This window comes from Schistocerca nitens, chromosome 1 (assembly GCF_023898315.1).
Source record: "Schistocerca nitens isolate TAMUIC-IGC-003100 chromosome 1, iqSchNite1.1, whole genome shotgun sequence".
NCBI lineage: Eukaryota > Metazoa > Arthropoda > Insecta > Orthoptera > Acrididae > Schistocerca > Schistocerca nitens.
The window spans coordinates 652,200,282-652,223,819 of record NC_064614.1 but is presented as its reverse complement, the minus strand read 5'-3'; the positions used below and the strand labels follow the sequence as shown (position 1 = coordinate 652,223,819).

Here is a 23,538-nt window from a genome sequence, read left to right as displayed (position 1 = left end):
TCACAGTACGGGTAATGTAATGGATGATAAACAGGAGGCCGACATTATAAACCGAGCTTTCAAAAACTCGTTTACGGTAGAGGACTGCAGCACCATTCCCCCTTTCAATAATCGAACAAACGCAAGGATGGCTGACATCGTGTTTAGTGTATCTGGGATCGTAAAACAGTTAAGATCCTTAGACACCAGGAAGGCATCTGGCCCAGATGGTATCCCCGTAAGATTTTATGTTGACTATGCTACAAATCTCTCTCCTCCCCCCATGAACCATGGACCTTGCCGTTGGTGGGGAGGCTTGCGTGTCTCAGCGATACATATAGCCGTACCGTAAGTGCAACCACAACGGAGGGCTATCTGTTGAGAGGCCATACAAACGTGTGGTTCCTGAAGAGGGGCAGCAGCCTTTTCAGTAGTTGCAGGGGCAACAGTCTTGATCATTGACTGATCTCGCCTTGCAACACTAACCAAAACGGCCTTGCTGTGCTGGTACTGCGAACGGCTGAAAGCAAGGGGAAACTACGGCCGTAATTTTTCCCGAGGACATGCAGCTTTACTGTATGGTTAAATGATCATGGCGTCCACTTGGGTAAAATATTCCGGAGGTAAAATAGTCCTCCATTCTGATCTTCGGGCGGGGACTACTCAGGAGGAAGTTGTTATCAGGAGAAACAAAACTGGCGTTCTACGGGTCGGAGCGTGGAATGTCAGATCCCTTAATCGGGCAGGTAGGTTAGAAAATTTAAAAAGGGAAATGGATAGGTTAAAGTAGATATAGTAGGAATTAGTGGAGTCCGGTGGCAGGAAGAACAAGACTTCTGATCAGGTGAATACAGGGTTATAAATACAAAATCAAATAGGGGTAATGCAGGAGTAAGTTTAATAATGAATAAAAAAACAGAAATGCGGTAAGCTACTACAAACAGCATAGTGAACGCATTATTGTGGCCACGATAGATACGAAGCCCACGCCTGGCATAGTAGTGCAAGTTTATATGCCAACTAGCTCCGCAGATGAAGAGATTGATGAAATGTATGATGAGATAAAAGAAATTATTCAGATAGTGAAGGGAGACGGAAATTTAATTGTCATGGGTGACTGGAATTCGACAGTAGGAAAAGGGAGAGAAGGGAACGTAGTAGGTGAATATGGAATGGGATTAAGGAATGAAAGAGGAAGCCGCCTGGTAGATTTTTGCACAGAGCATAACTTAATCATAGCTAACACTTGGTTCAAGAATCATGAAAGAAGATTGTTTACATGGAAGAAACCTGGAGATACTGGAAGGTCACAGATTATATAATGGTAAGACAGAGATCAGGAACCAAGTTTTAAATTTTAAGACATTTCCAGGGGTAGATGTGGACTCTGACCACAATCTATTGGTTATGAACTGCAGATTAAAACTGAAGAAACTGCAAAAAAAGGTGGGAATTTGTGGAGATGGGACCTGGATAAATTGACTAAACCAGAGGTTGTAGAGAGCTTCAGGGAGAGCGTTAGGGAACGATTGACAAGAATGGGGGGGGGGGGGGGCAAGAAACACAGTAGAAGAAGATTGGGTAGCTTTGAGTGATGAAATAGTGAAGGTAGCAGAGGATCAAGCAGGTAAAAAGGCGAGGGCTAATAGAAATCCTTGGGTAACAGAAGAAATATTGAATGTAATTGATGAAAGGATAAAATGTAAAATTACAGTAAATGAAGCAGGCAAAAAGGAATACAAACATCTCAAAAATGAGATCGACAGGAAGTGCAAAACGGCTAAGCAGGGATGGCTAGAGGACAAATGTAAGGATGTAGAGGCTTATCTCACTAGGGTTAAGATAGATACTGCCTACAGGAAAATTAAAGACACCTTTGGAGAAAAGAGAACCACTTGTATGAATATTAAGAGCTCAGATGGAAACCCAGTTCTAAGCAAAGGAGGGAAAGCAGAAAGGTGGAAGGAGTATATAGAGAGCCTATACAAGGGCGATGTACTTGAGGACAATATTATGGAAATGGAAGAGGATGTAGATGAAGATGAAATGGGAGATATGATACTACGTGAGTTTGACAGAGCACTGAAAGACCTAAGTCGAAACAAGGCCCCGACAGTAGACATCATTCCATTAGAACTATTGACAGCCTTGGGAGAGCCAGTCCTCACAAAACTACCTTCTGGTGAGCAAGATGTATGACGACTTACCTTAGAAAATAGATTAAGGAAAGGCAAACCTACGTTTCTAGCATTTGTAGAATTAGAGAAAACTTTTGACAACGTTGACGGGAATACTCTCTATCAAATTCTGAATGTGGCAGGGGTAAAATACAGGGAGCGAAAGGCTACTTACAATTTGTACAGAAACCAGATGGCAGTTATAAGAGTCGAGGAGTATGAAAGGGAAGCAGTTGTTGGGAAGGGAGTGAGACAGGGTTGTAGCCTCTCCCCGATGCTATTCAATCTGTATATTAAGCAAGCAGTAAAGGAAACAAAAGAAAAGATCGGAGTAGGTATTAAAATACATGGAGAAGAAATAAAAAGTTTGACGTCCGCCGATGACATTGTAATTCTGTCAGAGACAGCAAAGGACCTGGAAGAGCAGCTTAACGGAATGGACAGTGTCTTGAAAGGAGGATATAAGATGAACATCAACAAAAGCAAATCGTGGATAATGGAATGTAGTCGAATTAAATCGGGTGATGCTGCGGGAATTAGATTAGGAAATGAGACGCTTAAAGTAGTAAATGAGTTTTGCTATTTGGGGAGCAAAATAACTGATGATGGTCGAAGTAGAGAGGACATAAAATGTAGACTGGCAACGGCAAGAAAGGAAAGCGTTTCCGAAGATGAGAAATTTGTTAACATCAAGTGTAGATTTAAGTGTCAGAAAGTCATTTCTGAAAGTATTTGTATGGAGTGTAGCCTTGTATGGAAGTGAAACATGGACGATAAATAGTTTAGACAAGAAGAGAATAGAAGCTTTCGAAATGTGGTGCTACAGAAGAATGCTGAAGATTAGATGGGTAGATCACATAACTAATGAGGAGGTATTGAATATAATTGGGGAGAAGAGGAGTTTGTGGCACAAATTGACAAGAAGAAGGGACCGGTTGGTAGGACATGTTCTGAGGCATCAAGGGATCACCAATTTAGTATCGGAGGAAAGCATGGAGGGTAAAAATCGTAGTGGTACTCCAAGAGATGAATACACTAAGCAGATTCAGAAGGATGTAGGTTGCAGTAAGTACTGGGAGATGATGAAGCTTGCACAGGATAGAGTAGCATGGAGAGCTGCATCAAATCAGCCTCTGGACTGAAGACGACGACGACGACAACAACAACAACAACAACAACAACAACAACAACGCTACAAATATAGCACCATTCTTATCCATCATCTATCAGAGATCATTGCAACAGCGGAATATTCCACGGGATTGGAAGAAGGCCCAGGTCATAACAATCTATAAAAAGGGTAGGAAATCGGATGCACATAATTACCGACCAATTTCATTGACATCGATTTGTTGTAGAATCATGGAACATATTTTGTGTTTAGACATAAGGACCTTTCTAGACTGAGAAGCTCATCTGCAGACACCAGCACGGTTTTAGGAAACAGCGGTCATGCGAGACACAGCTAGCCCTCTTTGTTCATGATATACAACAGGCTCTAGATACCGGCTCTCAGTTTCATGTCATATTCCTTTACTTTCGATAGGCCTTCGACTCAGTTCCGCACTGTCACGTGCTCCACAAAGTGCGCGCTCCACAAAGTGCGCGCTTACGGTCCATCCGATGACATATGCGGTTGGATAGAAAGTTATCTAACAGACAGAGAGCAGTATGTCGTCCTGAATGGGGAGACCAACAGAAACAAGCGTAACATCAGGTGTGCCCCATGGCAGAGTAATAGGTCCGCTGCTTTCTACGATTTACATAAACGATTTGGTTGATGGTATTGACAGCGGCATTAGACTGTTAGCAGATGATGCTGTAGTCTACAGGAAAGTAGTACCACACGAAATTTGGAACAAATCAATGAGGATTTGCAGAAAATAAATGCGTGGTGTAATGACTGGCAGTTATCTCTCAATATTAGTAAGTGTAATCTACTGCGTATAACAAAGCGAAAATCCCATATGTGCGAGTACAAAATAAATGCCCAGTCTTTGGAAGCGGTAACATCCGTCAAGTATTTGGGTGTGACTATTCGAAATGATCTTAAATGGAACAATCAGATTACAAAAGTACGGGTAAGGCGACCTCTAGATTGCAGTTTATTGATAGAATCCTGAAGCGATGCAGTCCTTCGACAAAGGAAATTAGGAAATTGCTTACAATAGTTCGCCCAGTCACAAAGTATTGTTCGTCTGTATGGGACCCTTACCAGTTGGGTCCGACTCAAGAGATTGAGAAGGTTCAAAGAAGAGCGACAAGATTCGTGACTAGTATATTTAGCTATCGCGAGAGCGTTACAAATCTCATAGAAAGTTTGAAGTGGGACACACTTGCAGATAGACGACGCACTAAACAGTAGGGGCTGCTCACTAAATTCCAAAAACCGATCTTCGCATAACTGGCGCGAATAGTGCCCTCCGCCACACACCACTTGGTGGCTAGCGGAGTATAGATGTAGATGGAGAGAACAGACGCAATCACTTAAAATACTGCGAGTACATAAGACACACGCCAATGGAAGTAGCGAAACGAAATTAACGATTTCCTGTTTACTAAGAGGCGCTCAATACCACCAGCAGAGTGCCGGGTGGAGAGGGCAGCCAATAGTTTGGATTCCTGAGCAGACTTCTAGAAAGTCAAAGGCGGCTGCGGTCACCTCGGGTGCAATTAAGCGGAGACCGAAAGGCCGCCGTGCTGAGCTCACAGCCGGAAAATGAGATCACCACGCTCTGCAGGCGCGGCGGATCAAACGTAGTGTGGAATCTGTAGGCTGGCGGGTAGCCTGCTGTGATTCTTAACAATGGTGGCTGAGTTACTGATGACGGCTGAATTTTAAGTAATTTGTTAGGAGTACAGGACTGTTCGTGTCTTTGCTAACCAGTCACGATAAGGGGTTTCTGTTCGTAATTAGTACAACCAGCTGAGTAATGAACGTAGAAGCAAATATGCGTTGCAACTTCCTAGCAGCTTAAAAATGTGTCCGGACCGAAGACTAACTCGAGACTTCGCGGGCCAGTGCTGTACCGACTGAGCTACCCGAGCACGACTCGGGACATCTCCTGCCTTTTGTGAAGTTTGGATGGGAGGAGATGTACTGGCGGAAGTAAAGCTGTGAGGAGGAGGAGGAGGAGGAGGAGGAGGAGGAGTGCGTCATGCTTGTGTAGCTCGCTCGGTAGAGTACTTGCCCACCAAAGGCAAACGTCTCGAGTTCGAGTAGCACACACTTTTATCTGTCAGGAACTTTTATGTCAGCGTACACACACTGTGATTCCAACGAACACTTGTGTGTCTCCAATCGTGAATGAGACAGCGCGGCTTTTCCACATTGTTCAATCCGTCAACATCCTTCGAAGGGTCATTCACAGCTTTGACCGTTCGCACATTTTCACCTTACCGCTGAGTAGTACTTTCAGCGTGGAAATTTGCGTACACAACGGCACCGTGTCAACCCCGAGAACACTCCAGGACGCTGGCACCAACCGAACGGAATCGTCTGCGGTATCTGCCGACATGGATCCAACTAACCAAGAACGGGACCAGTTGAGACTTTCAATGCGTCGTCACACGCTGGATGACGTCAGTAGTCGCCGCCGAAGACACTGACAGTCTCGACTACCTAGGGGACGGCAGGCCATGGTTTCAAAAGTACTTCAGTGCACGGGCTGGTGGAACACCGTAGTGAATGTTTTTCAGCAGCAGGCTTTTATTTCAAATGTATGTAATTAGAAGCACTTAGAAACTGCCTTTATTTTAGTTATTGGGTTTTCTTTATTTTACTGTTTTTCCTCCCTAGGGAATAGTTCATTTCCTATTCTCCTTGAAACTACACTCACCCACTTTCACAGAGCTGTAACAGCTGAATAAAATGCAGCAGTTTACATGTTCCTAAAATAGACCTCTTGGATCTCGCCCATTACCTCTTGAGCACCAGGTGGAACACTTTTTTTTAAATTTTATCCATATCTCGCAACTGCATTACAGCGTCTCGTCATGGTCAGTATATCAAGTTTCCTGGCAGATATATTTCTCGATCATCTGGAAAGTAATTTCTTTAAAGAACACAGCAGGCTCAGAAGTAAAATAGTATATTACTGAATGTATGTTGATAACATATTGCTGCTATATGATGGCACGAAAGAAGAGACTGAGGAACTACTTGCAGTACTCAATTCTTTACACAAAAAATATAAAATTGGCAGAAGAGCATGAGGACAACGAAACCATGGCATAAATTTCCTGGATCTTAAGTTCAGCTTGCAGAGATAACTGGCAAGTCATTATGTCATCGCACTACACATAAACATGCTGCCTTTAGGACCATGCTACACAAAGCACACTCACTTCAATTTGAAGAGAGCAGCCTTAGGACGAAATTGGACACCATAGAAAGCATTGCTATAAATAGTGGTGACACAGTCGAGACAATTGATAATTTGGACGCACACAAATACAAAAAGAGGCAACATAGCGCTGCACTAAGGAAGAAAAAATATTTGCCAGCATCCCATTTGACAATTCAACAGCAGTGGAGTGCTTGAAGAATTATGTCCCAGTTGTCCTGCCTAATGTGCGGGGAAAACAGGCAGAAATTTCAAAATCAGTTTCCATGAACACAAATACTTTCAGAATCAACCACTTCGATTTCTAGCATATGTTGTTCAATAACTGACTTTCCAAACGGGTGATCAACAAGATAGAAAACAATTTGGTAGTACTACACACAATCAAGCCAATGCTAAGACCCTATATCTGTTGGAACAACTGGAAATACATTTCGCCACCAAGTCCGAAAGCCTGAATCTATTTTAAATTCGCTAGCCACAGCTATTTTAGTAATTTTAAAGACTTATTTTAAATTTGTTCCCTGAATATATGAACTTTTTAAAAAGATCTCTGGCACTATGTGATAGACATCTTTGATCACATCAGATTAAACTACATGTGCGAAATGTTTTTAAAGAGTTGTAAACTAATGTGCGCCTTGAGTGAAGTGATGCGCGACGACAATGTGAATGAATCAACGAATGTTGACGTTGAACGGTTAAAATGTTTTTCCTTGCTTGTTCAGTAAGTTTTTCATTTTTTTTTCGCCGTTTCTCGCATATTTCTGCACTCGATTCATTCACGAAATACGAAACCTAACATCCAACTTTCTCAGGAAAGGAAAATGCAGTTCACCTTACTAAGAGCAAAGATATGGGATAACTTATTTAAAACGCGAAAACACTGACTCTAGGAGTTTTTATTCACAATTCCTGTGTATGGAATAGTTTTGACACACCACGTTCCCCTAACAACGTCAATAATTCTGATAGAATGTTACGTACTCAAGTTGCCTCGTTTCGCGTTGTGTCTTAATATACGCAGAATAGCTGCTCCCCTCTGTCGGATAAAAGACAGAACTACTACTACTACTACTACTACTACTACTAATAATAATAATAATAATAATAATAATAGTAATAATAATTCCACAGGCGGCAGAATCACAAGAAAGATATCCATGGGTCAGTTCATTGCTACGCAGGTGATCACATCGTTACTTCACTAGCTGACTGGCTACACGTGTAGGAAAGGGTGTACGTGCCTTGAGTTGGCCGCCGGTTGTACTGCGCCTCATCAGCGCGGCACAACGCAGGTGTGATTCACGCTGGAACTTGCCAGTGGCTACATCGCGACATCCTCGCGATAAGCCGACCGTGTCGTGGCAGGGCCGGCAGCGCGCCAGCACACACCGCCCACGCAACCCTGGCCACGTCTCGTCTCCTTGCCGATGCTCTGCTCCAGAGCAGCGAGTAGCTGCTGGTCGGCCACCGCTTCTTTTGCGCACTCATTTGTCTGCCACCGTACAAACATATAGCTCCTGCTTTTCTTTATTCTTTTTCACTTCATGGAGTAGGCATTGAAGCCACCAGATCCTCGGTCCTCCTACATCCCTCTTTTCTAGTGGTCTACGGTTAGTTACTTGTCTAGCTAATCTTTCTTCCCCCATCCTGTTCGTTATTGTTCTGTATTTGATCTCTGAGTTACAGTCTTCGACTTTCCTTACAAAATTCAGTTTAGCCGACTATGTTGATTTTTCGACTTTCTCAGTTAATATCCAAGATTTGCTTCCACATTTTTGAATGCGGGTAGCGATTACTGTGTAAAATTCCTTGAAACTTGATTAATGACATTGCCATATTCATTGCTAACAACGTAGGCCAACAGTTAAAAATGCCACATGATCTATTGATTGTTCCTCTAGTATTGTTTTGGAGCGTACTGAAAATTTCCCTTATAAGCCGTTAATTTTGTGACATTTGTGAATGATACTTCTGACAGATTTTATTTAGGCTTTGTATTGCTGCTTGGGATCATTTTCTGTAAAAAAAGCCCTCCGTCTTCAGGCCACAAATGGCCCATCGGGACCATCCGATCGCCGTGTCATCCTCAGTGAGGATGCGGATAGGAGGGGCGTGTGGTCAGCACACCGCTCTCCCGGTCGTTATGATGGTTTTCTTTGACCGGAGCCGCTATTATTCGGTCGAGTAGCTCCTCAATTGGCATCACGAGGCTGAGTGCACCCCGAAAAATGGCAACAGCACATGGCGGCTGGATGGTCACCCATCCAAGTGCCGGCCACGCCCGACTGCGCTTAACTTCGGTGATCTCACGGGAACCGGTGTATCCACTGCGGCAAGGCCGTTGCCATTTTCTGTAAGGCAGTACACCATATATAAGGCAATGTCTTGAAACGGAATCGTCATGGCCCAGCCCAAACCGCTATGGTTAGAAACCTGAAATTTGGAGAGGATGTTGATCTTATGCTGTAGGTGTCGTTCCAGAAGGGTTTTTTCGAAATTCCACTTTTTGAAAATGTGTCGTTAAGCCAATTATGAAGCTATAACTACGGAAATTGGTATTTGGTTTCTCAGACGGAAATTTGAAAAAACGTGTTTCAGTGGTTTTTTAATTCAACCACCTAAGGGAATGACATAGGAGATGGAAAGCTTTCTGAAACTATTTCACTATGAAAGCATTTTCAAAGCTAAATCTATAAAAAATACTTGGCTTTTCGGTTGGAAATTAAAAAGTACACGTTTTACCGTTTTTGGAAATACAGTCCCCATGGAGGTAAGATAGAGGATGAAAATCTATGGGGAAATATTTTCTTATGAAAGCATTTTTTCAAGCTAATTCAATGAAAATCTGAATTTGGCTTCTCCGTTGGTAATAAAAACAGGTGTTCCGCTGGTTTTTGAAAATTCAACCCTTAATGAGGGTGAAATAGTGGATGAAAATTTTTATGAAAATTTTCGTCATATTAAAACATTTTAAAGCTAAATCTGTGAAAACTGATATTTGACTCCTCGGTTAAAAAATAAAGAAACGTGTATTACGGGATGAAAGTTTCTTTGGAAATATCAGCATAAGAACGCACGTCCCATGTTTCGTAGTTATTACCTTCAAACTCATTCTTTTTTAAACACCCTGTATATGGGACAGACATAAAAAATAACCTTAACCATCTGTAAGCTTCAGCTGTGCTATACACAGCTATCAGACTCTTTATGGTTAGAAGTACATTCGGAAATGACCATGCTTCTATGGCCTTAACTAGCATGAAAAGTATAGAAGATGTCGCAGTTATTAACTTAAAAATTCGATTAATGAAAAATAAAACAAATCTGTACCGATTATACATACAGTCTACCCGAGCGAAGCAGAGGGCGCTAAGCTAGCTAACATGTGTTAAGCTAGCTTAGCGCCTTCCGCTCCGCTAGCGTGTCAGCGACCTCAGCAGTCATTAGACATCGTGAGAGAGCAGAACGGGACGCCCCGCGGAACTCGCGGACTTTAAACTTGGTCATGTGATTTGTTTTTCACTTGTGTACACGAGATTTCCACACTCCTAAATATCCCTAGGTCCACTGTTTGCAATGTAATAGTGAAGTGGAAACGTGAAGGGACACGTACAGCACAAAAGCGTACAGGCCGACCTCGTCTGTTGACTGACAGAGACTGCCAACAATTGAAGAGGATCGTAATGAGTAATAGGCAGACATCTATCCAGACCATCACACAGGAATTCCAAACTGCATCAGGATCCACTGCAAGTACTGTGACAGTTAGGTGGGAGGTGATAAAACTGATTTCATGGTCAACCGGCTTCTCATAAGACACACATCACGCCGGTAAGTGCCAAACGACGCCTCCCTCGCTTGGTGTAAGGAGCGTAAACATTGGACGACTGAATAGTGGAAAAACGCTGTGTTGAGTGACGAATCACGGCACAAAACGTGGCGATCCGATGGCAGTGTGTGGGTATGGCGAATGTCCGGTGAATATCATCTGCCAGCGTCTGTAGTGCCAACAGTAAAATTCGAAAGCGGTGGTGTTATGGAGTGGTCGTGTTTTTCATGGAGGGGGTTTGCACCCACTGTTGTTGTGCGTGGCAGTAAAGGCCTCCAGTGATGTTTTAACCACCTTATTGCTTCCCACAGTTGAAGAGCAATTCGGGGATGGCGATTGCATCTTTCAACACGATCGAGCTCCTGTTCTTAATTCACGGCCTGTGAGGAGTGGTTAGACAGCAATAACATCCCTGCAATGGAATGGCCTGCACACTCCTGACCTGAATCCTATAGAACACCTTTGTTATGTTTTGGAACTCTTGACTTCGTGCCAGGCCTCACCGACAGACGTCGATACCTCTGATCAGTGCAGCACTCCGTGAGGAATGGCCTGCAATTCCGCAAGAAACCTTCCAGCATCTGATTGAGCGTATGCCCTGCGGGAGTGGAAGCTGTCATCAAGGCTAAGGGTGGGGCAACACCATATTGAATTCCAGCATTACAGATGGAGGGCGCGACGAACTTCTAAGTCATTTTCAGCCAGGTGTCTCCGGATACTTTTGATCACATAGGGTATATACGTGGTGAAATGCTATACTCCTGTCGCATTCCTCTGTTTATCTTTATTGACCCTGTCTTCACTTTCTGTGTATTTATTATAATTTGTGTGTGTCACATTCTATTGTTAATGAGCCTTGCTTAGAATTTGAGAGAAGTACTTTGTTGACTTACTATTTTGTAGTTCCGGACATTTCTTCTTCCTCGTTTGTAGAGCCGTCACTTCCGCTGTCATCCATGATTCAGGTAGCTCCGTAAGTTGTTTCATGAATTTATAGGGCACCACTTGTCTACTATGCACATCATTTTCTGTAGTTCATATAAATCTGACCCACGATTCCAGATGAGCTTTCCTCTCTACTGTGCTGGTTGCGCTTTTCTACATTTATCGTTCGACCCTCTTGTGCATTATCACGTATATTTGTGAGAAGTTTTGTTTTTCTTCAACTGCATTGTCTAGTTTATCATTCTACACTCAGAGACCATTCTTCTTCCCGATTTTCTTCATTTTCCCCTACAGCTTCCATTACTGTTCTAGTAATGGTTCAAATGGCTCTGAGCACTATAGGACTTAACTTCTGAGGTCATCAGTCCCCTAGAACTTAGAACTACTTAAACCTAACTAACCTAAGGACATCACACACATCCATGCCCGAGGCAGGATTCTAACCTGCGACCGTAGCGGTCTCACGGTTCCAGACTGTAGCGCCTAGAACCGCTCGGCCACCACGGCCGGCTGTTCTAGTAATGCTCGACTTCATGCATTAATTAACAAAGTGAGAGCTAATCTTTCCATCTCTATGTAGACACTAACACAATGTGCTCTTAATCTGTTTTGCATACTACAATCAGCCTGCCTGTTCAATTTTTCCTTCACAATTTTTTGATGTCGATTCAGATCTTTCGCCCCTTGTTCCTTCCTCTGGTAACTCTTACCACAAACTTCCTTCGCCACCAAATTCTTTAAGGTACCTTGTCTGTAAACTTTACTTCTAACTTTTTGGAGAGTCACATTTCAAATGCTTCCAGTTTTTTCTTCGCCGGATTTCCTTCTGGCTGCAGTTCACTTCTGCACATTGCTGTGCTCCAGATGAACACTTTCAGAAACTTCTCGACTGATTCCATATCATAATTTTATGCCAGTACAACTCCCAATGAATGTATTCGTGTCTGAGTCAATCAAATTCTATGCGTTCGTGTTTTCAGTCCTATATAATTTGTTTCCTAAATAGAACTGTCTTTTTTCAGTGCAGTGTAACTCATCTTTTATATTCGTTATCTAGTACACAACACTCATCTCTTGGCACTGTAACTTTAAGCCAAATTCGGTCTAAGGATGTTGACTATTTCACTCAAGGTGGGTTGTGTGTTACGTGCTAAGTGTTTCTTACTTCAGGCCATAAGGTTTATAGCTTTGTAGATCCTAACTTTGGTATCTGTTTTCCCTGCACTTGCATTCATTTTGCGAAATATAGTTTCGCTTTCTTCAAGTTACACGTTCAGCAACCAGAGTACCAAACTGCCATCTTATTAACCACATTTGGTTAGTGCAGCTGTTTTAGTTTAACTGTTTGTCTCTGTACTTCAATCTGAAAAGTCAAGTTCGCTAGCGTTACATTCTGCCTTAAATTGTAGATGGTTACAGTTAAGTACACAGAGTACAGGAGGGATATACTGATTTTTCTTGACGTTTCTTTTTTGTAGTACGTATACGTGTTTCTTTTTATGACAGCAATTTAGATTAAGATAGTGCAAGCAGAACTGCATTTTGATTTTAAGATTTCGGTAACGACTACTTTTACATCGCCTTCTGAAAGTTTCTGTATAGGCTCCTGTGTTCCGTTATTAATCTAGCACTGCGCGAAAAATTCTTGTGAGGACTGATTCATCTGTATATTTTAGGAAAATTGTTACCAGAATGGTACACCGAGTTTCCTTTTGTCACAACGCGTTCATTCTGGTTTAAGGAGTAACTAGTCCTTCGTGGCTTTCCAAACACGGATAAAGGTCTCTACTGTTCATGTTAAATATTGTTCTAAACACATGAAGAGGTCTAACCGGAACTAACATTCTCGTTGAAACAGGTGAAGAAATATGAGCTATTGTCGACTTCATTCTCTACGAGAATCCGTCATGTTTTGATTACCTTACAGAACATCTCGGACGCACATATAGGAAAATACACGAGTCCAGCACATCGGGAATTCGCCTACAGTTGCGACTTCCTTGAGGTTACGCTCGAGATCGGTATTCGAGCGACGTGAGAGATGCCTGCAATGCGCGGGAAGCTGCCCACACCGCTACGAGATAGTCGCGTCAGCACCGTGGGACGCGTCTGGGAAACGGAAAGCAAAGTAGGGGCTCGCAGCGCGTCGGCGGCGACACTTGCCGACACTTCCAGCACCTACTGCTGCTTCAGGACGTTGTGCGTCAGCAGTACAGTGGGAGAAACAGGACTGTTTAGTTCAATCTGGGAACTAATTGGATCATGAAACAAGAAAACTGAAGTCTGAGAAATTGGGTGATATATAAGCTACGTAACACGACAACGTCATGACAGAATTGCACGCACGACCACATCTCTCACCGCTACCTTATAATCCCGTCACTAGTTCCTGTGAAGAGCGAGCCGGACCAAGCGGCACTCTTCGTAGCGGAGCCATGGAAATGTCAAGGTGAGCCGCATAGATGGGTCTGAGCGGCCGCTTTTGGATATATAACCATTATGGAAACTGTTCTCCGTGGCGGCCGAAGCTATATTTGAGGAACACGTAATCGTGCGAAGTACGTCTGTGAAAAAGCCACAGAGTGTCTGGGCGCAAAGAGTTACTCGATACACTGTTCAGAAAACTCGTCTCTAAAGAAAAGTAGTGCTACTTTGGAAACAATCGTATGTCGATTTTGTACCTGAGAAATCCAGGGTATCTATTCATGACATGTTAAATATATATTGCCCCTAGGGTCTTCGTCTTTTATTTAGAACTTGAAGTTTATTTAGTTCAAAATAATACATAGTTACTCTTGTTGTAAAAGAAAATAATTTTGATCATTACGACCAGCATACAGTCATATCTAGAAACAAATTAAGTCAATAACGTACAAATTGTAGCGCTGTGCGTCATTGCCCCATGTTACTAACTGACGTACTTGTTATGATAAAGTACTGAATACGCATCAGTGAATAGTGAAAGATATCCATTATGATATATGGAAGGTATCTGATGTCAACATTCCACCGCATAAGGTAACAATTTATCACGAAATCCCTAATGAGGTACGCGGATCTTTCTCTCGTGGTGCGGCTCCCGCACGAATACTTTACTCAAACCGAAGAAAAAGAAAGGAAATAGTTCTTGGTCAGATGTAAATGACTTGTGTCATTTCCAACTAAGATGAGATCCGGCCCTTTCTCCAGGCACAAAAATGAAATTCAGGGGGGGAAGATAAATCATTCAAATGAATGGTCGATTCACATTTTAGAGATGTACACGAATTAAACTGGAAATACTCGTAATATCTCAGAAGGTTTGTAACAGTCTACAACTAATCTACACACAACTGCAATCTGAACAGTAATTAGCGAAAGGTACCGTGGTAACTTAACAGTTTTCTGTAATAATACGACCACTGGTCTGGGTCACCATCAAAGTTTCTCTGCTGGTAACTTGAGGAACAGACATTTGACCAAATATCTTCTCTCGATCCCTCTTCTATCGCCCAAAACATCCAGTGATGTTATCAAGAAAAAGGTCACACTGCGCTTAGAGTGTACCTGTTATAATTAAAGTTTCATTCAACTACCTGTCTGAAGTACGTTATTGTTCTACTGTCTCCATTTATGTATTTTGCTCCCATAGATTTCCTATTTAACCAATGAGAAGAGGCTACTTTGTAAGAAAAAAATGTATGTCACAAATCCTGTTAAAAACTTGCTTAAATTCATATTCTACACTCTAGACAGTAAAGAAAAATATTCTCCATCTTCTACGCGTAATGTTCTCATTGACAACAGCATAAGACATAACTATAACAAATTCGTCTCAACGTGAAACAACTTTAGTACAACATTCCTCTGTAACGTTTAAACTTATTCGTGCTGCTTCTTGCTCAGCTTCATAGTAAAGCTGCAATCTCTCACCCTAATAGCATGTAATGGCGTTTTTGGGGTTCTATTTAAAGTAGTAGTGGTGGTGTGTACGTGTTATTGTAAAACGTATGAAAATGTAGCAGCAAGAGTAACAGTAGTATTAGAAAGAGAGAGAGAGAAAGAAAGAAAGAAAGAAAGAAAGAAAGAAAGAAAGAAATAATCTCTGATATTTCTTATTTATGTGCTGCTGAGCCAGACTATAATGAGTTTTAATAATTCTTTACGTGACATTTTAATGTCACGTAAACAAATAATATATCATACCACAGCCTCTACCCATAACACTGGTGTTGTGAATATTTTTATTTGAAGTCACTGATAAATTATTCTGAGAAAAATTAATCTTACGCACCAGCCATAAAAATTATTTCATTTAGGTTAACTCTAAGACTGTTCTACTGAATGCTATTTTCACTGTTAAAATAGAAAAATAACAAATTCCTGTGGGTTCTTGTCCTCAGAATTCAAATATTGTAATATCGATCGAAAGAATTAGTGTCTGATAATTTCTGCACTTTGAAATTGCCGCTCCATACGCTCACGTAATGGCGGCAGACAAAGCACAGTCTGGACTGTTGCGGACAAAACTTAAAACATTCAGAGTTGGTTATTTAGTTACAAATAAAAATTCCGTACACTAGAATTCCATTTGGTAAACTGTACGTTATTTTTTTCTTTTGACCAGTTATGACTACCTTTTACAATATTCAAAAGAACAGACCTCGGCTTATCTTCGACCTCATACGCTTCATACATCATAGATCACAACAGATGAAAGAAGATTTCACGGACCATACAATGCCAATACATACTTTTAAGTGATATTATCTTTCGTTATGTGTTTATTCTTTGTGGAAAACTGGTTATAAAAATAATAAAACGTTGTTGTTTCACAATGTAATGATGTCAGAATATAATAGTCTCTTCTTAGTTCCTCACATACAGACTTAAAAGTCATTTCTGGAAAAATATTCGTTAAAATCTCGAGCACTGTCGCATACACTGGTGACACAAAGTATTGGCGTTGACATTAACATTAAAAGCACCAAAAGCACCAACCAAACAACCCACTGCCGCGCTCTGCCGACTCGTGTCATTTGTTAACGACAAAACTGCAGTGCTTTAGGGAATAAATAGAAAGTGTGAAGTAACCGAATGTACAAAAAAAAAAGGTAAGACAGAATCGACGAGACTAATTTAAACTTTCAAAACTTGCACGTAAAAATCTGTATTAGTCTTACAACAACTATAGCGAAAAATTTCCTCTCTGAGTTAAGAACAGACATTTCTACGATTTTGGAAGATGTAATATTATTGCAGCTGCCTAAGACAGCTACTTTCAGTTATTATCCCTTGCGAATTAATGAAAAATTTTGGGAGTTTGGTCTCTAATTTTCCGTTTATACTCTCTTGTATACGGTGTTTACTAATACGCGGATCTTTTAAGATATCAGGCAAACAATTTCTGCTCTATTATCACTCTTAAAGATTGAGAAAAAAAACCCTGTGATCACCACTTTACCATGCTTGTTGAACTACGATAGATGTGTAATAGACGATCGTACAAATCGTACGATAGGCTAGGAGTGAATGATTAAAGTTGCATGTTCAAACGACCTGTAAAAGCCTGGTTTTAGCTTTCCGATGGATTACCGTCGAGCATCTCAAACTGTGAGACTCGTTAGACGGTCATTAGGGTCAATCGGAAGTTGGCCAGTGGCACATATTACTGTAAGACAGAGTCGTCCGTTCCTCATTAATTCCAAGAACGTACAGGTCCGGGGCTTGCCTACTTGGCAGAGCATACGTGACAGCAGTCTCTGGCTAAACTACCCGCACATCATTGCTACCAACACTCCGCAGCTTTACTGTTTTCCCAACGTCGCTGTTCGTTCAAATGCAGCGGCAATTTAACATTCTGAACGAACTATGCGGACGAGTTGTCCAGTGAGATGAATCGCGCATGTTATATCACATAGTGGTTTGTGGCGGGACATACCATAAACCAGAAGACGGCTTTTCTGTTACTAACCACCACAGGGAGTACACAGGACGCTGGTGTCAGTTTTATATTTTGGGCCATGTGTGTACTCACTCTCATCTCTGTGGCGGATTATTTCCGTGTCGATGTCTGTTGTCCCGAAATACAGCTGCTGCCTCAAAAAATTTAAAGTTTCCGTTCTGAGCCTGGTCTAAGGCATGTCATCTGGTTTTCAACGTGGCGTTATTGAAACTCGGTGCATACATAGTATGCCGTTAAAGTAAAACGATTAATACATATTTTGAAGAGTGTTTCCACATTTCCCCCATCGACAATAGGTTTCTCAGTAGGACAATTATACAAAGTCCAACTTTTCCTCAAGAATTAAAAAGTTTTCGGCTGTACTCTCACAACCGCCGGACATCAACCATACAGCGCACATTCGAGCTGTTATCAAATGCCATAGCAGAGATAAATATGCAACTCTCTCGAATCCGCAAGAACTGTGTGCACATATATGGCCATCTACTTAGGAATGTATCGCAAACTTCTTATAACCCATACCATGGCCAAACAATTGTTCAGCATGCCAAAGAGTTGCTGCCTACATGCCATAGTGGTTAGTGTCGCTGACTATTGACTACAGATTTTTCTTTGTTAGAAAGATTTCGAAAGGGAGCCACTCAGTCTCGTATAGCTAAGATTCGCGGGCCACATTAAGTATTAACTGCCGCTGCATTTCCTACATTATAAAATTAATAACGTAAAAACGAACGTGGGAAGACTAGGGATATGAAAGAGTTGATATCAAAATTTAAGAATATTTTGAACTATTGTAAGCCGTTGAGTGTTAACTGCCGTACTAAATATAGGGTGTTTCAAAAAGAATGACCTGATTTCAAAACTCTACATTTATTGATAAAAAAATACTACAAACATGGTATAAATTGCAAAATACAAAATTTTTAAATTTTAGCCATGCTATTACAAACACCTTGTGTGTTCCCAGCAGCAGCACGAACGACATCTAGACGATAGCTGAATTCGTCACAAACCTTACGCACTGTATCTGCTTTTACAGAAGTTATGGCGGCTATTTTTCTGCACTTCTTTATGTCACGAAGTAAAAGGAAACTTAACACATTTTCTATTCTCACAAGAATAAAATCACATGGGGTCACATGTGAGCGATCTTTGAGGCCAAGAATGTAGGGCAGTACCTCGGGGTCACGTGCACCCTATACAGGGTCTTACAAAAAGGTACGGTCAAACTTTCAGGAATCATTCCTCACACACAAAGAAAGCCAAGATGTTATGTGGACATGTGTCTGGAAACGCTTACCTTCCATGTTAGAGCTCATTTTATTACTACTCTTCAAATCACATTAATCACGGAATGGAAACACACAGCAACAGCACGTACCAGCGTCACTTTGTTACAGGAAATGTTCAAAATGTCCTCCGTTAGCGAGGATACATGCATCCACCCTCCGTCGCATGGAATCCCTGATACGCTGATGCAGCCCTGGAGAAGGCGTATTGTATCACATTCTGAATGAACTACATTTGGCACCGGGGTTGCGTAGTCAAGAGCTTTCAAATGCCCCCATAAATGAAAGTCAAGAGTGTTGAGGTCAGGAGAGCGTGGAGGCCATGGAATTGGTCCGCCTCTACCAATCCATCTGTCACCGAATCTGTTGTTAAGAAGCGTACGAACACTTCGACTGAAATGTGCAGGAGCTCCATCATGCATGAACCACATGTTGTGTCGTACTTGTAAAGGCATATGTTCTAGCAGCACAGGCAGAGTATCCCGTATGAAATCATGATAACGTGCTCCATTGAGCGTAGGTGGAAGAACATGGGGCCCAATCAAGACATCACCAGCAATTCCTGCCCAAACGTTCACAGAAAATCTGTGTTGATGACGTGATTGGACAATTGCGTGCGGATTCTCGTCTGCCCACACATGTTGATTGTGAAAATTTACAGTTTGATCACGTTGGAATGAAGCCTCATCCGTAAAGAGAACATTTGCACTGAAATCAGGATTGGCACATTGTTGGATGAACCATTAGCAGAAGTGTACCCATGGAGGCCAATCAGCTGCTGATAGTGCCTGCACACGCTGTACATGGTACGGAAACAACTGGTTCTCCCGTAGCACTCTCCATACAGTGACGTGGTCAACGTTACCTTGTACAGCAGCAACTTCTCTGACGCTGATATTAGGGGTATCGTCAACTCCACGAAGAATTGCCTCGTCCATTGTAGGTGTCCTCGTCGTTCTAGGTCTTCCCCAGTCGCGAGTCATAGGCTGGAATGTTCCGTGCTCCCTAAGACGCCGATCAATTGCTTTGAACGTCTTCCTGTCGGGACACCTTCGTTCTGGAAATCTGTCTCGATACAAACGTACCGTGCCACGGCTATTGCCCCGTGCTAATCCATACATCAAATGGGCATCTGCCAACTCCGAATTTGTAAACATTGCACTGACTGCAAAACCACGTTCGTGATGAACACTAACCTGTTGATGCTACGTACTGATGTGCTTAATGTTACTACTGTAGAGCAATGAGTCGCATGTCAACCCAAGCACCGAAGTCAACATTACCTTCCTTCAATTGGGCCAAACGGCGGTGAATCGAGGAAGTACAGTACATACTGACTAAACTAAAATGAGCTCTAACATGGAAATTAAGCGTTTCCGGAAACATGTCCACATAACATCTTTTCTTTATCTGTGTGTGAGGAATGTTTCCTGAAAGTTTGGCCGTACCTTTTTGTAACACCCTGTATAGCGTTGAGGCAGTGTGACATTTAGGAACTCACGTGCGTTGTTGTGTCAATGTGGTAAGCTCCAATCTGCCGGAAAATAAAGTCATCTGCGTCGTCCTGAAACTGTGGAAAGAGTCAATTCTGCAGCATTCTAAGATAGCTCATTACAGTCACTGTGTTTTCTTCAAAGAAAAGAAAGGATCGAAAACTTTTTCACGAGAAATGCCACAAGAAAAGAGAAACGTTCACTGTATATTAGTCTCTTTTGTGCTCAATGATGTCATGAGGGTTCTGGAGCCCCCATATACGCACGTTATGTCTGTTTACTTTGCAACTAACAAGAAATATTGCTTCATCATTGAATAGCAACCGTGGTAAAAATGTATCCTCTTCCCTGTCCTATAGCGGAGCTTTGCTGAAGTCAACCCATTTCCTTTTATCGCCAGCCCGAAGAGCTTGCACTAATTCTTGTCGGTATGTTTTATAGACCAAGCGACGCCGTAACACTCAGCAGACAGTCTTATGAAGCATTGCCTGTTCTCTGCTTGCGTGGTGAGTACAGTTTCGTGGACTCCGCTCAAGCATTTGCCGAATTCCTTCCACCATGTCATCAGAAGTGCGTGGTCGAGCTGGACTCTTACCTTCACACAAGCAACCTGTCTCTTCCAATTAACGATACCAAAGACTAATGTTTTCGGGTGCAGTCAGATCAGTGCCAAATCTCCAACGAAAAGCACGCTGGATCAAAATCACCGACTCATTCCTTGCAAACTGCAGCACACGAAACGTAATTTTACTTCTGACTGCAGACTGAGAGGACTTATTCACCGCCATCTAATGACGATTTTGTGAAACTCTAGGCCACGCCTATTCAAACGACACGCATTTCCTTGCCGGCACGTCCCATGTTTCATAGTTATTACCCTCCAAAATCAGACCATTCTTTTTGAAACGCCCTATATATGGGACAAACATAAAAATAACATTAACCAGCTTTAAGCGTCAGCTGTGCTATGTACATTGCTGGCGAAGTAAGATGAAGTATCCATTAAGCCTTCAAAACATTATCTAAACACTCAAAAGGTTATGAAAATCAAAGCAAAATAAAGCGTTCACCACATACCTTTTCAACTATAAATTATGGTAAACGAAGTTTTAAGGTTATTATCGGCGTTGTGATACTGTCAGACAACTTAAGACTGTATGCTGGACTAGAACACGGACATCTGACTCTTCGCTGTAATCTTGTAACCCAGACAAACCCACGATGCCGCTTCGGTTGGTTCCGCTGACAGTATTTCTCCCTGAACAACGGAATAGCGCCAAAGATACATTCTGGAAACAAATCATAGCTTGTGGCTGAAGCATATTGCTTTTGCAAAGAGTGGTGGACCGACGTGATATGCAAGAGAGAACCTTTGAGGTATTTGAAAGTAGGTAAGTAGTGTCTTGATATGCATCTACATATACGCTCTGTAAGCCCATCGCATTACATAGTGGTGTCTACTTCGTACCCAACAAAAAGAGATTTTCTGATTTCTTTTGCGCATAAGGAGAAAGGAAAATAGCAATGTGTATGCTTCGGAGCCTGCTCTTATTCTCACTATTTTTTCTAAATTTACTCACTTTAAATTCCCCTTATCTCTGTTACACTTTGGTATGGATTGTACCATCCTGTTGTGATGTTAGCAACGCATCTACGAGCTCTTTCGATGTCCGGAGAGACGCCTAATTGAAACGCTGGTGCAACCCTATACAATTGAACCTCGTGGAGTTTTGTACGGTGTTTCCTTTGCAAATCCGTTTCAGTTCCCGGAAACCCTCCCAGCAAATCGCAAATCGTCCATTTGCCTTCCTTAATAATTATTTCAAGTGTCTGGGCTATTTTCATGTCTTTTTGTATTAAACAATGCAGGCTTCAGAGGCTTACAATAGCGCCCGTGTTCAGGTACTATCTGGGTAGGTCGGTCTCTCTCTCTCTCTCTCTCTCTCTCTCTCTCTCTCTCTCTCTCTCTCATGATTTCCGTCTACCTTACAAATTTCTAACGACAGTTTCCTTTAAGCAACAGCATCCTAACCGCACAATCTGTTACTGAATCTGATTGTCAAAAATATTTTATGCACACTGGGAACAGTACCGGTCCTATCACGCACCTTTGGACTACACCTGATGTTACTTCGTGCCTGCTGTGTAATACGGGAAACGTTTAACAGACTGTCAGTGAAATATTCGTCTGGCCAGTGTCTGAAGGCTGTCAAGATAGGAAGAAAATAAAGGGTTCGGTCTCGAACCCCAGTCCACTATCCAGTTTTAGCGTGCCAAGAAGTTCTCACAGCGCACACTCCGTTGAAAAAGGAAAGATCCACTCTGGAGCCTTAGCCGTCCTTTTTCCCAGGTACATATTCAGTGTTAGCTACAGAGGGTTACCACAAAATGTAAGCTTCTGTGATGTACACAGTTTCTACTACGCAGACACAAAAGAGCATGGTGAACAACGTATTATAAACAGACTGAATATACTTCGGGAATGTCCTCTACGAGCGTCGCAAGTTTGCTAAACATGTTCAAAAAACCGAACGAAAGAAGCTGCGGAAAACACTCATTCTTTCAAGCGACGTACAGTAATCGACTGAAGCATCAGCGAGAGAAGCACGGGCAGCGAAATAAGAAAATTGCAGCTGGTTTCCATCCGATTAGTTTGAAACAGAACAGAACGGAATCCGTTAACAGCGAAAGAGCGTGTTGGCTGGCTGTAACTGTGGGTGTGAGAGAGAAACATGTTCTATTTCCGAAGGACCGGCGTCCGTGGGGATCAGCGGCTGGCCGTAATGAATTGCTCGGGCCCGTAGCGAGAATTGGAGTTAAGTGAGATAATGGGCTTCTTTAGTGAACGAGATGCAGCTAAGCCGTCCGTGAACACGCCATACGACTGCGAGGCCACCTTAAAGTGGGGTAATTACGTCACAGCCAGATAACATTTCACGCTCTGTCTTCGTCCATTTAGGCATGAAAGTTACACACTTTCGTAATCCAATACGCGAAAGAGCATAGTCATACTGCCACTGTTCGGAGCGTTGCTGTATCCAGATGATCGCAGTACCAAATCAGCTAGACATACTTTTCTTCCTATCACAAAGTAATGTAAATGGAATCTTAATACTATCACAGGTGTAGTGAAATTTATTTGCAGATGCAAAGACTATTTACCGAAACCTTTTCTGAGCCAAAATATTAAGCTATTCAGTGGTTTGCTTATTTTTACACTCCCTTCAAAAACTGGAAACGTCCAGACCACTAAGATGACTAATGGTGCTAACATTATGCAGAACGACAAATATGAAACATGAGATTTAAATATTAACATCCTTTTCAAACAACGTAACCTAGATGCAAGTATTCATGCCCATTTTGTGTGTACGTATATTCTCAAAGCAGATGTCGTTACAGAGTAGAAAACAGTTTCTCCCTGAATGAAAATGTTTCGAGCAAATGTAGAGAACAATAGACTCATGACTGCTGACAGAGGAGCGGCTAATTGAGAAATTAGTTCAGTGGAACACTGATGAAACTTCGTC

General features: G+C 42.1%; 1 protein-coding gene and 1 pseudogene across 4 annotated transcripts in view; both read right to left on the bottom strand.

The window, feature by feature from the left end:
* Window positions 1-23,538, bottom strand: part of LOC126258817 (calpain-A) — a 668,101-nt gene that overhangs the window by 187,193 nt on the left and 457,370 nt on the right. The window lies entirely within an intron of this gene.
* Window positions 8,738-8,854, bottom strand: LOC126206872 (5S ribosomal RNA; annotated as a pseudogene).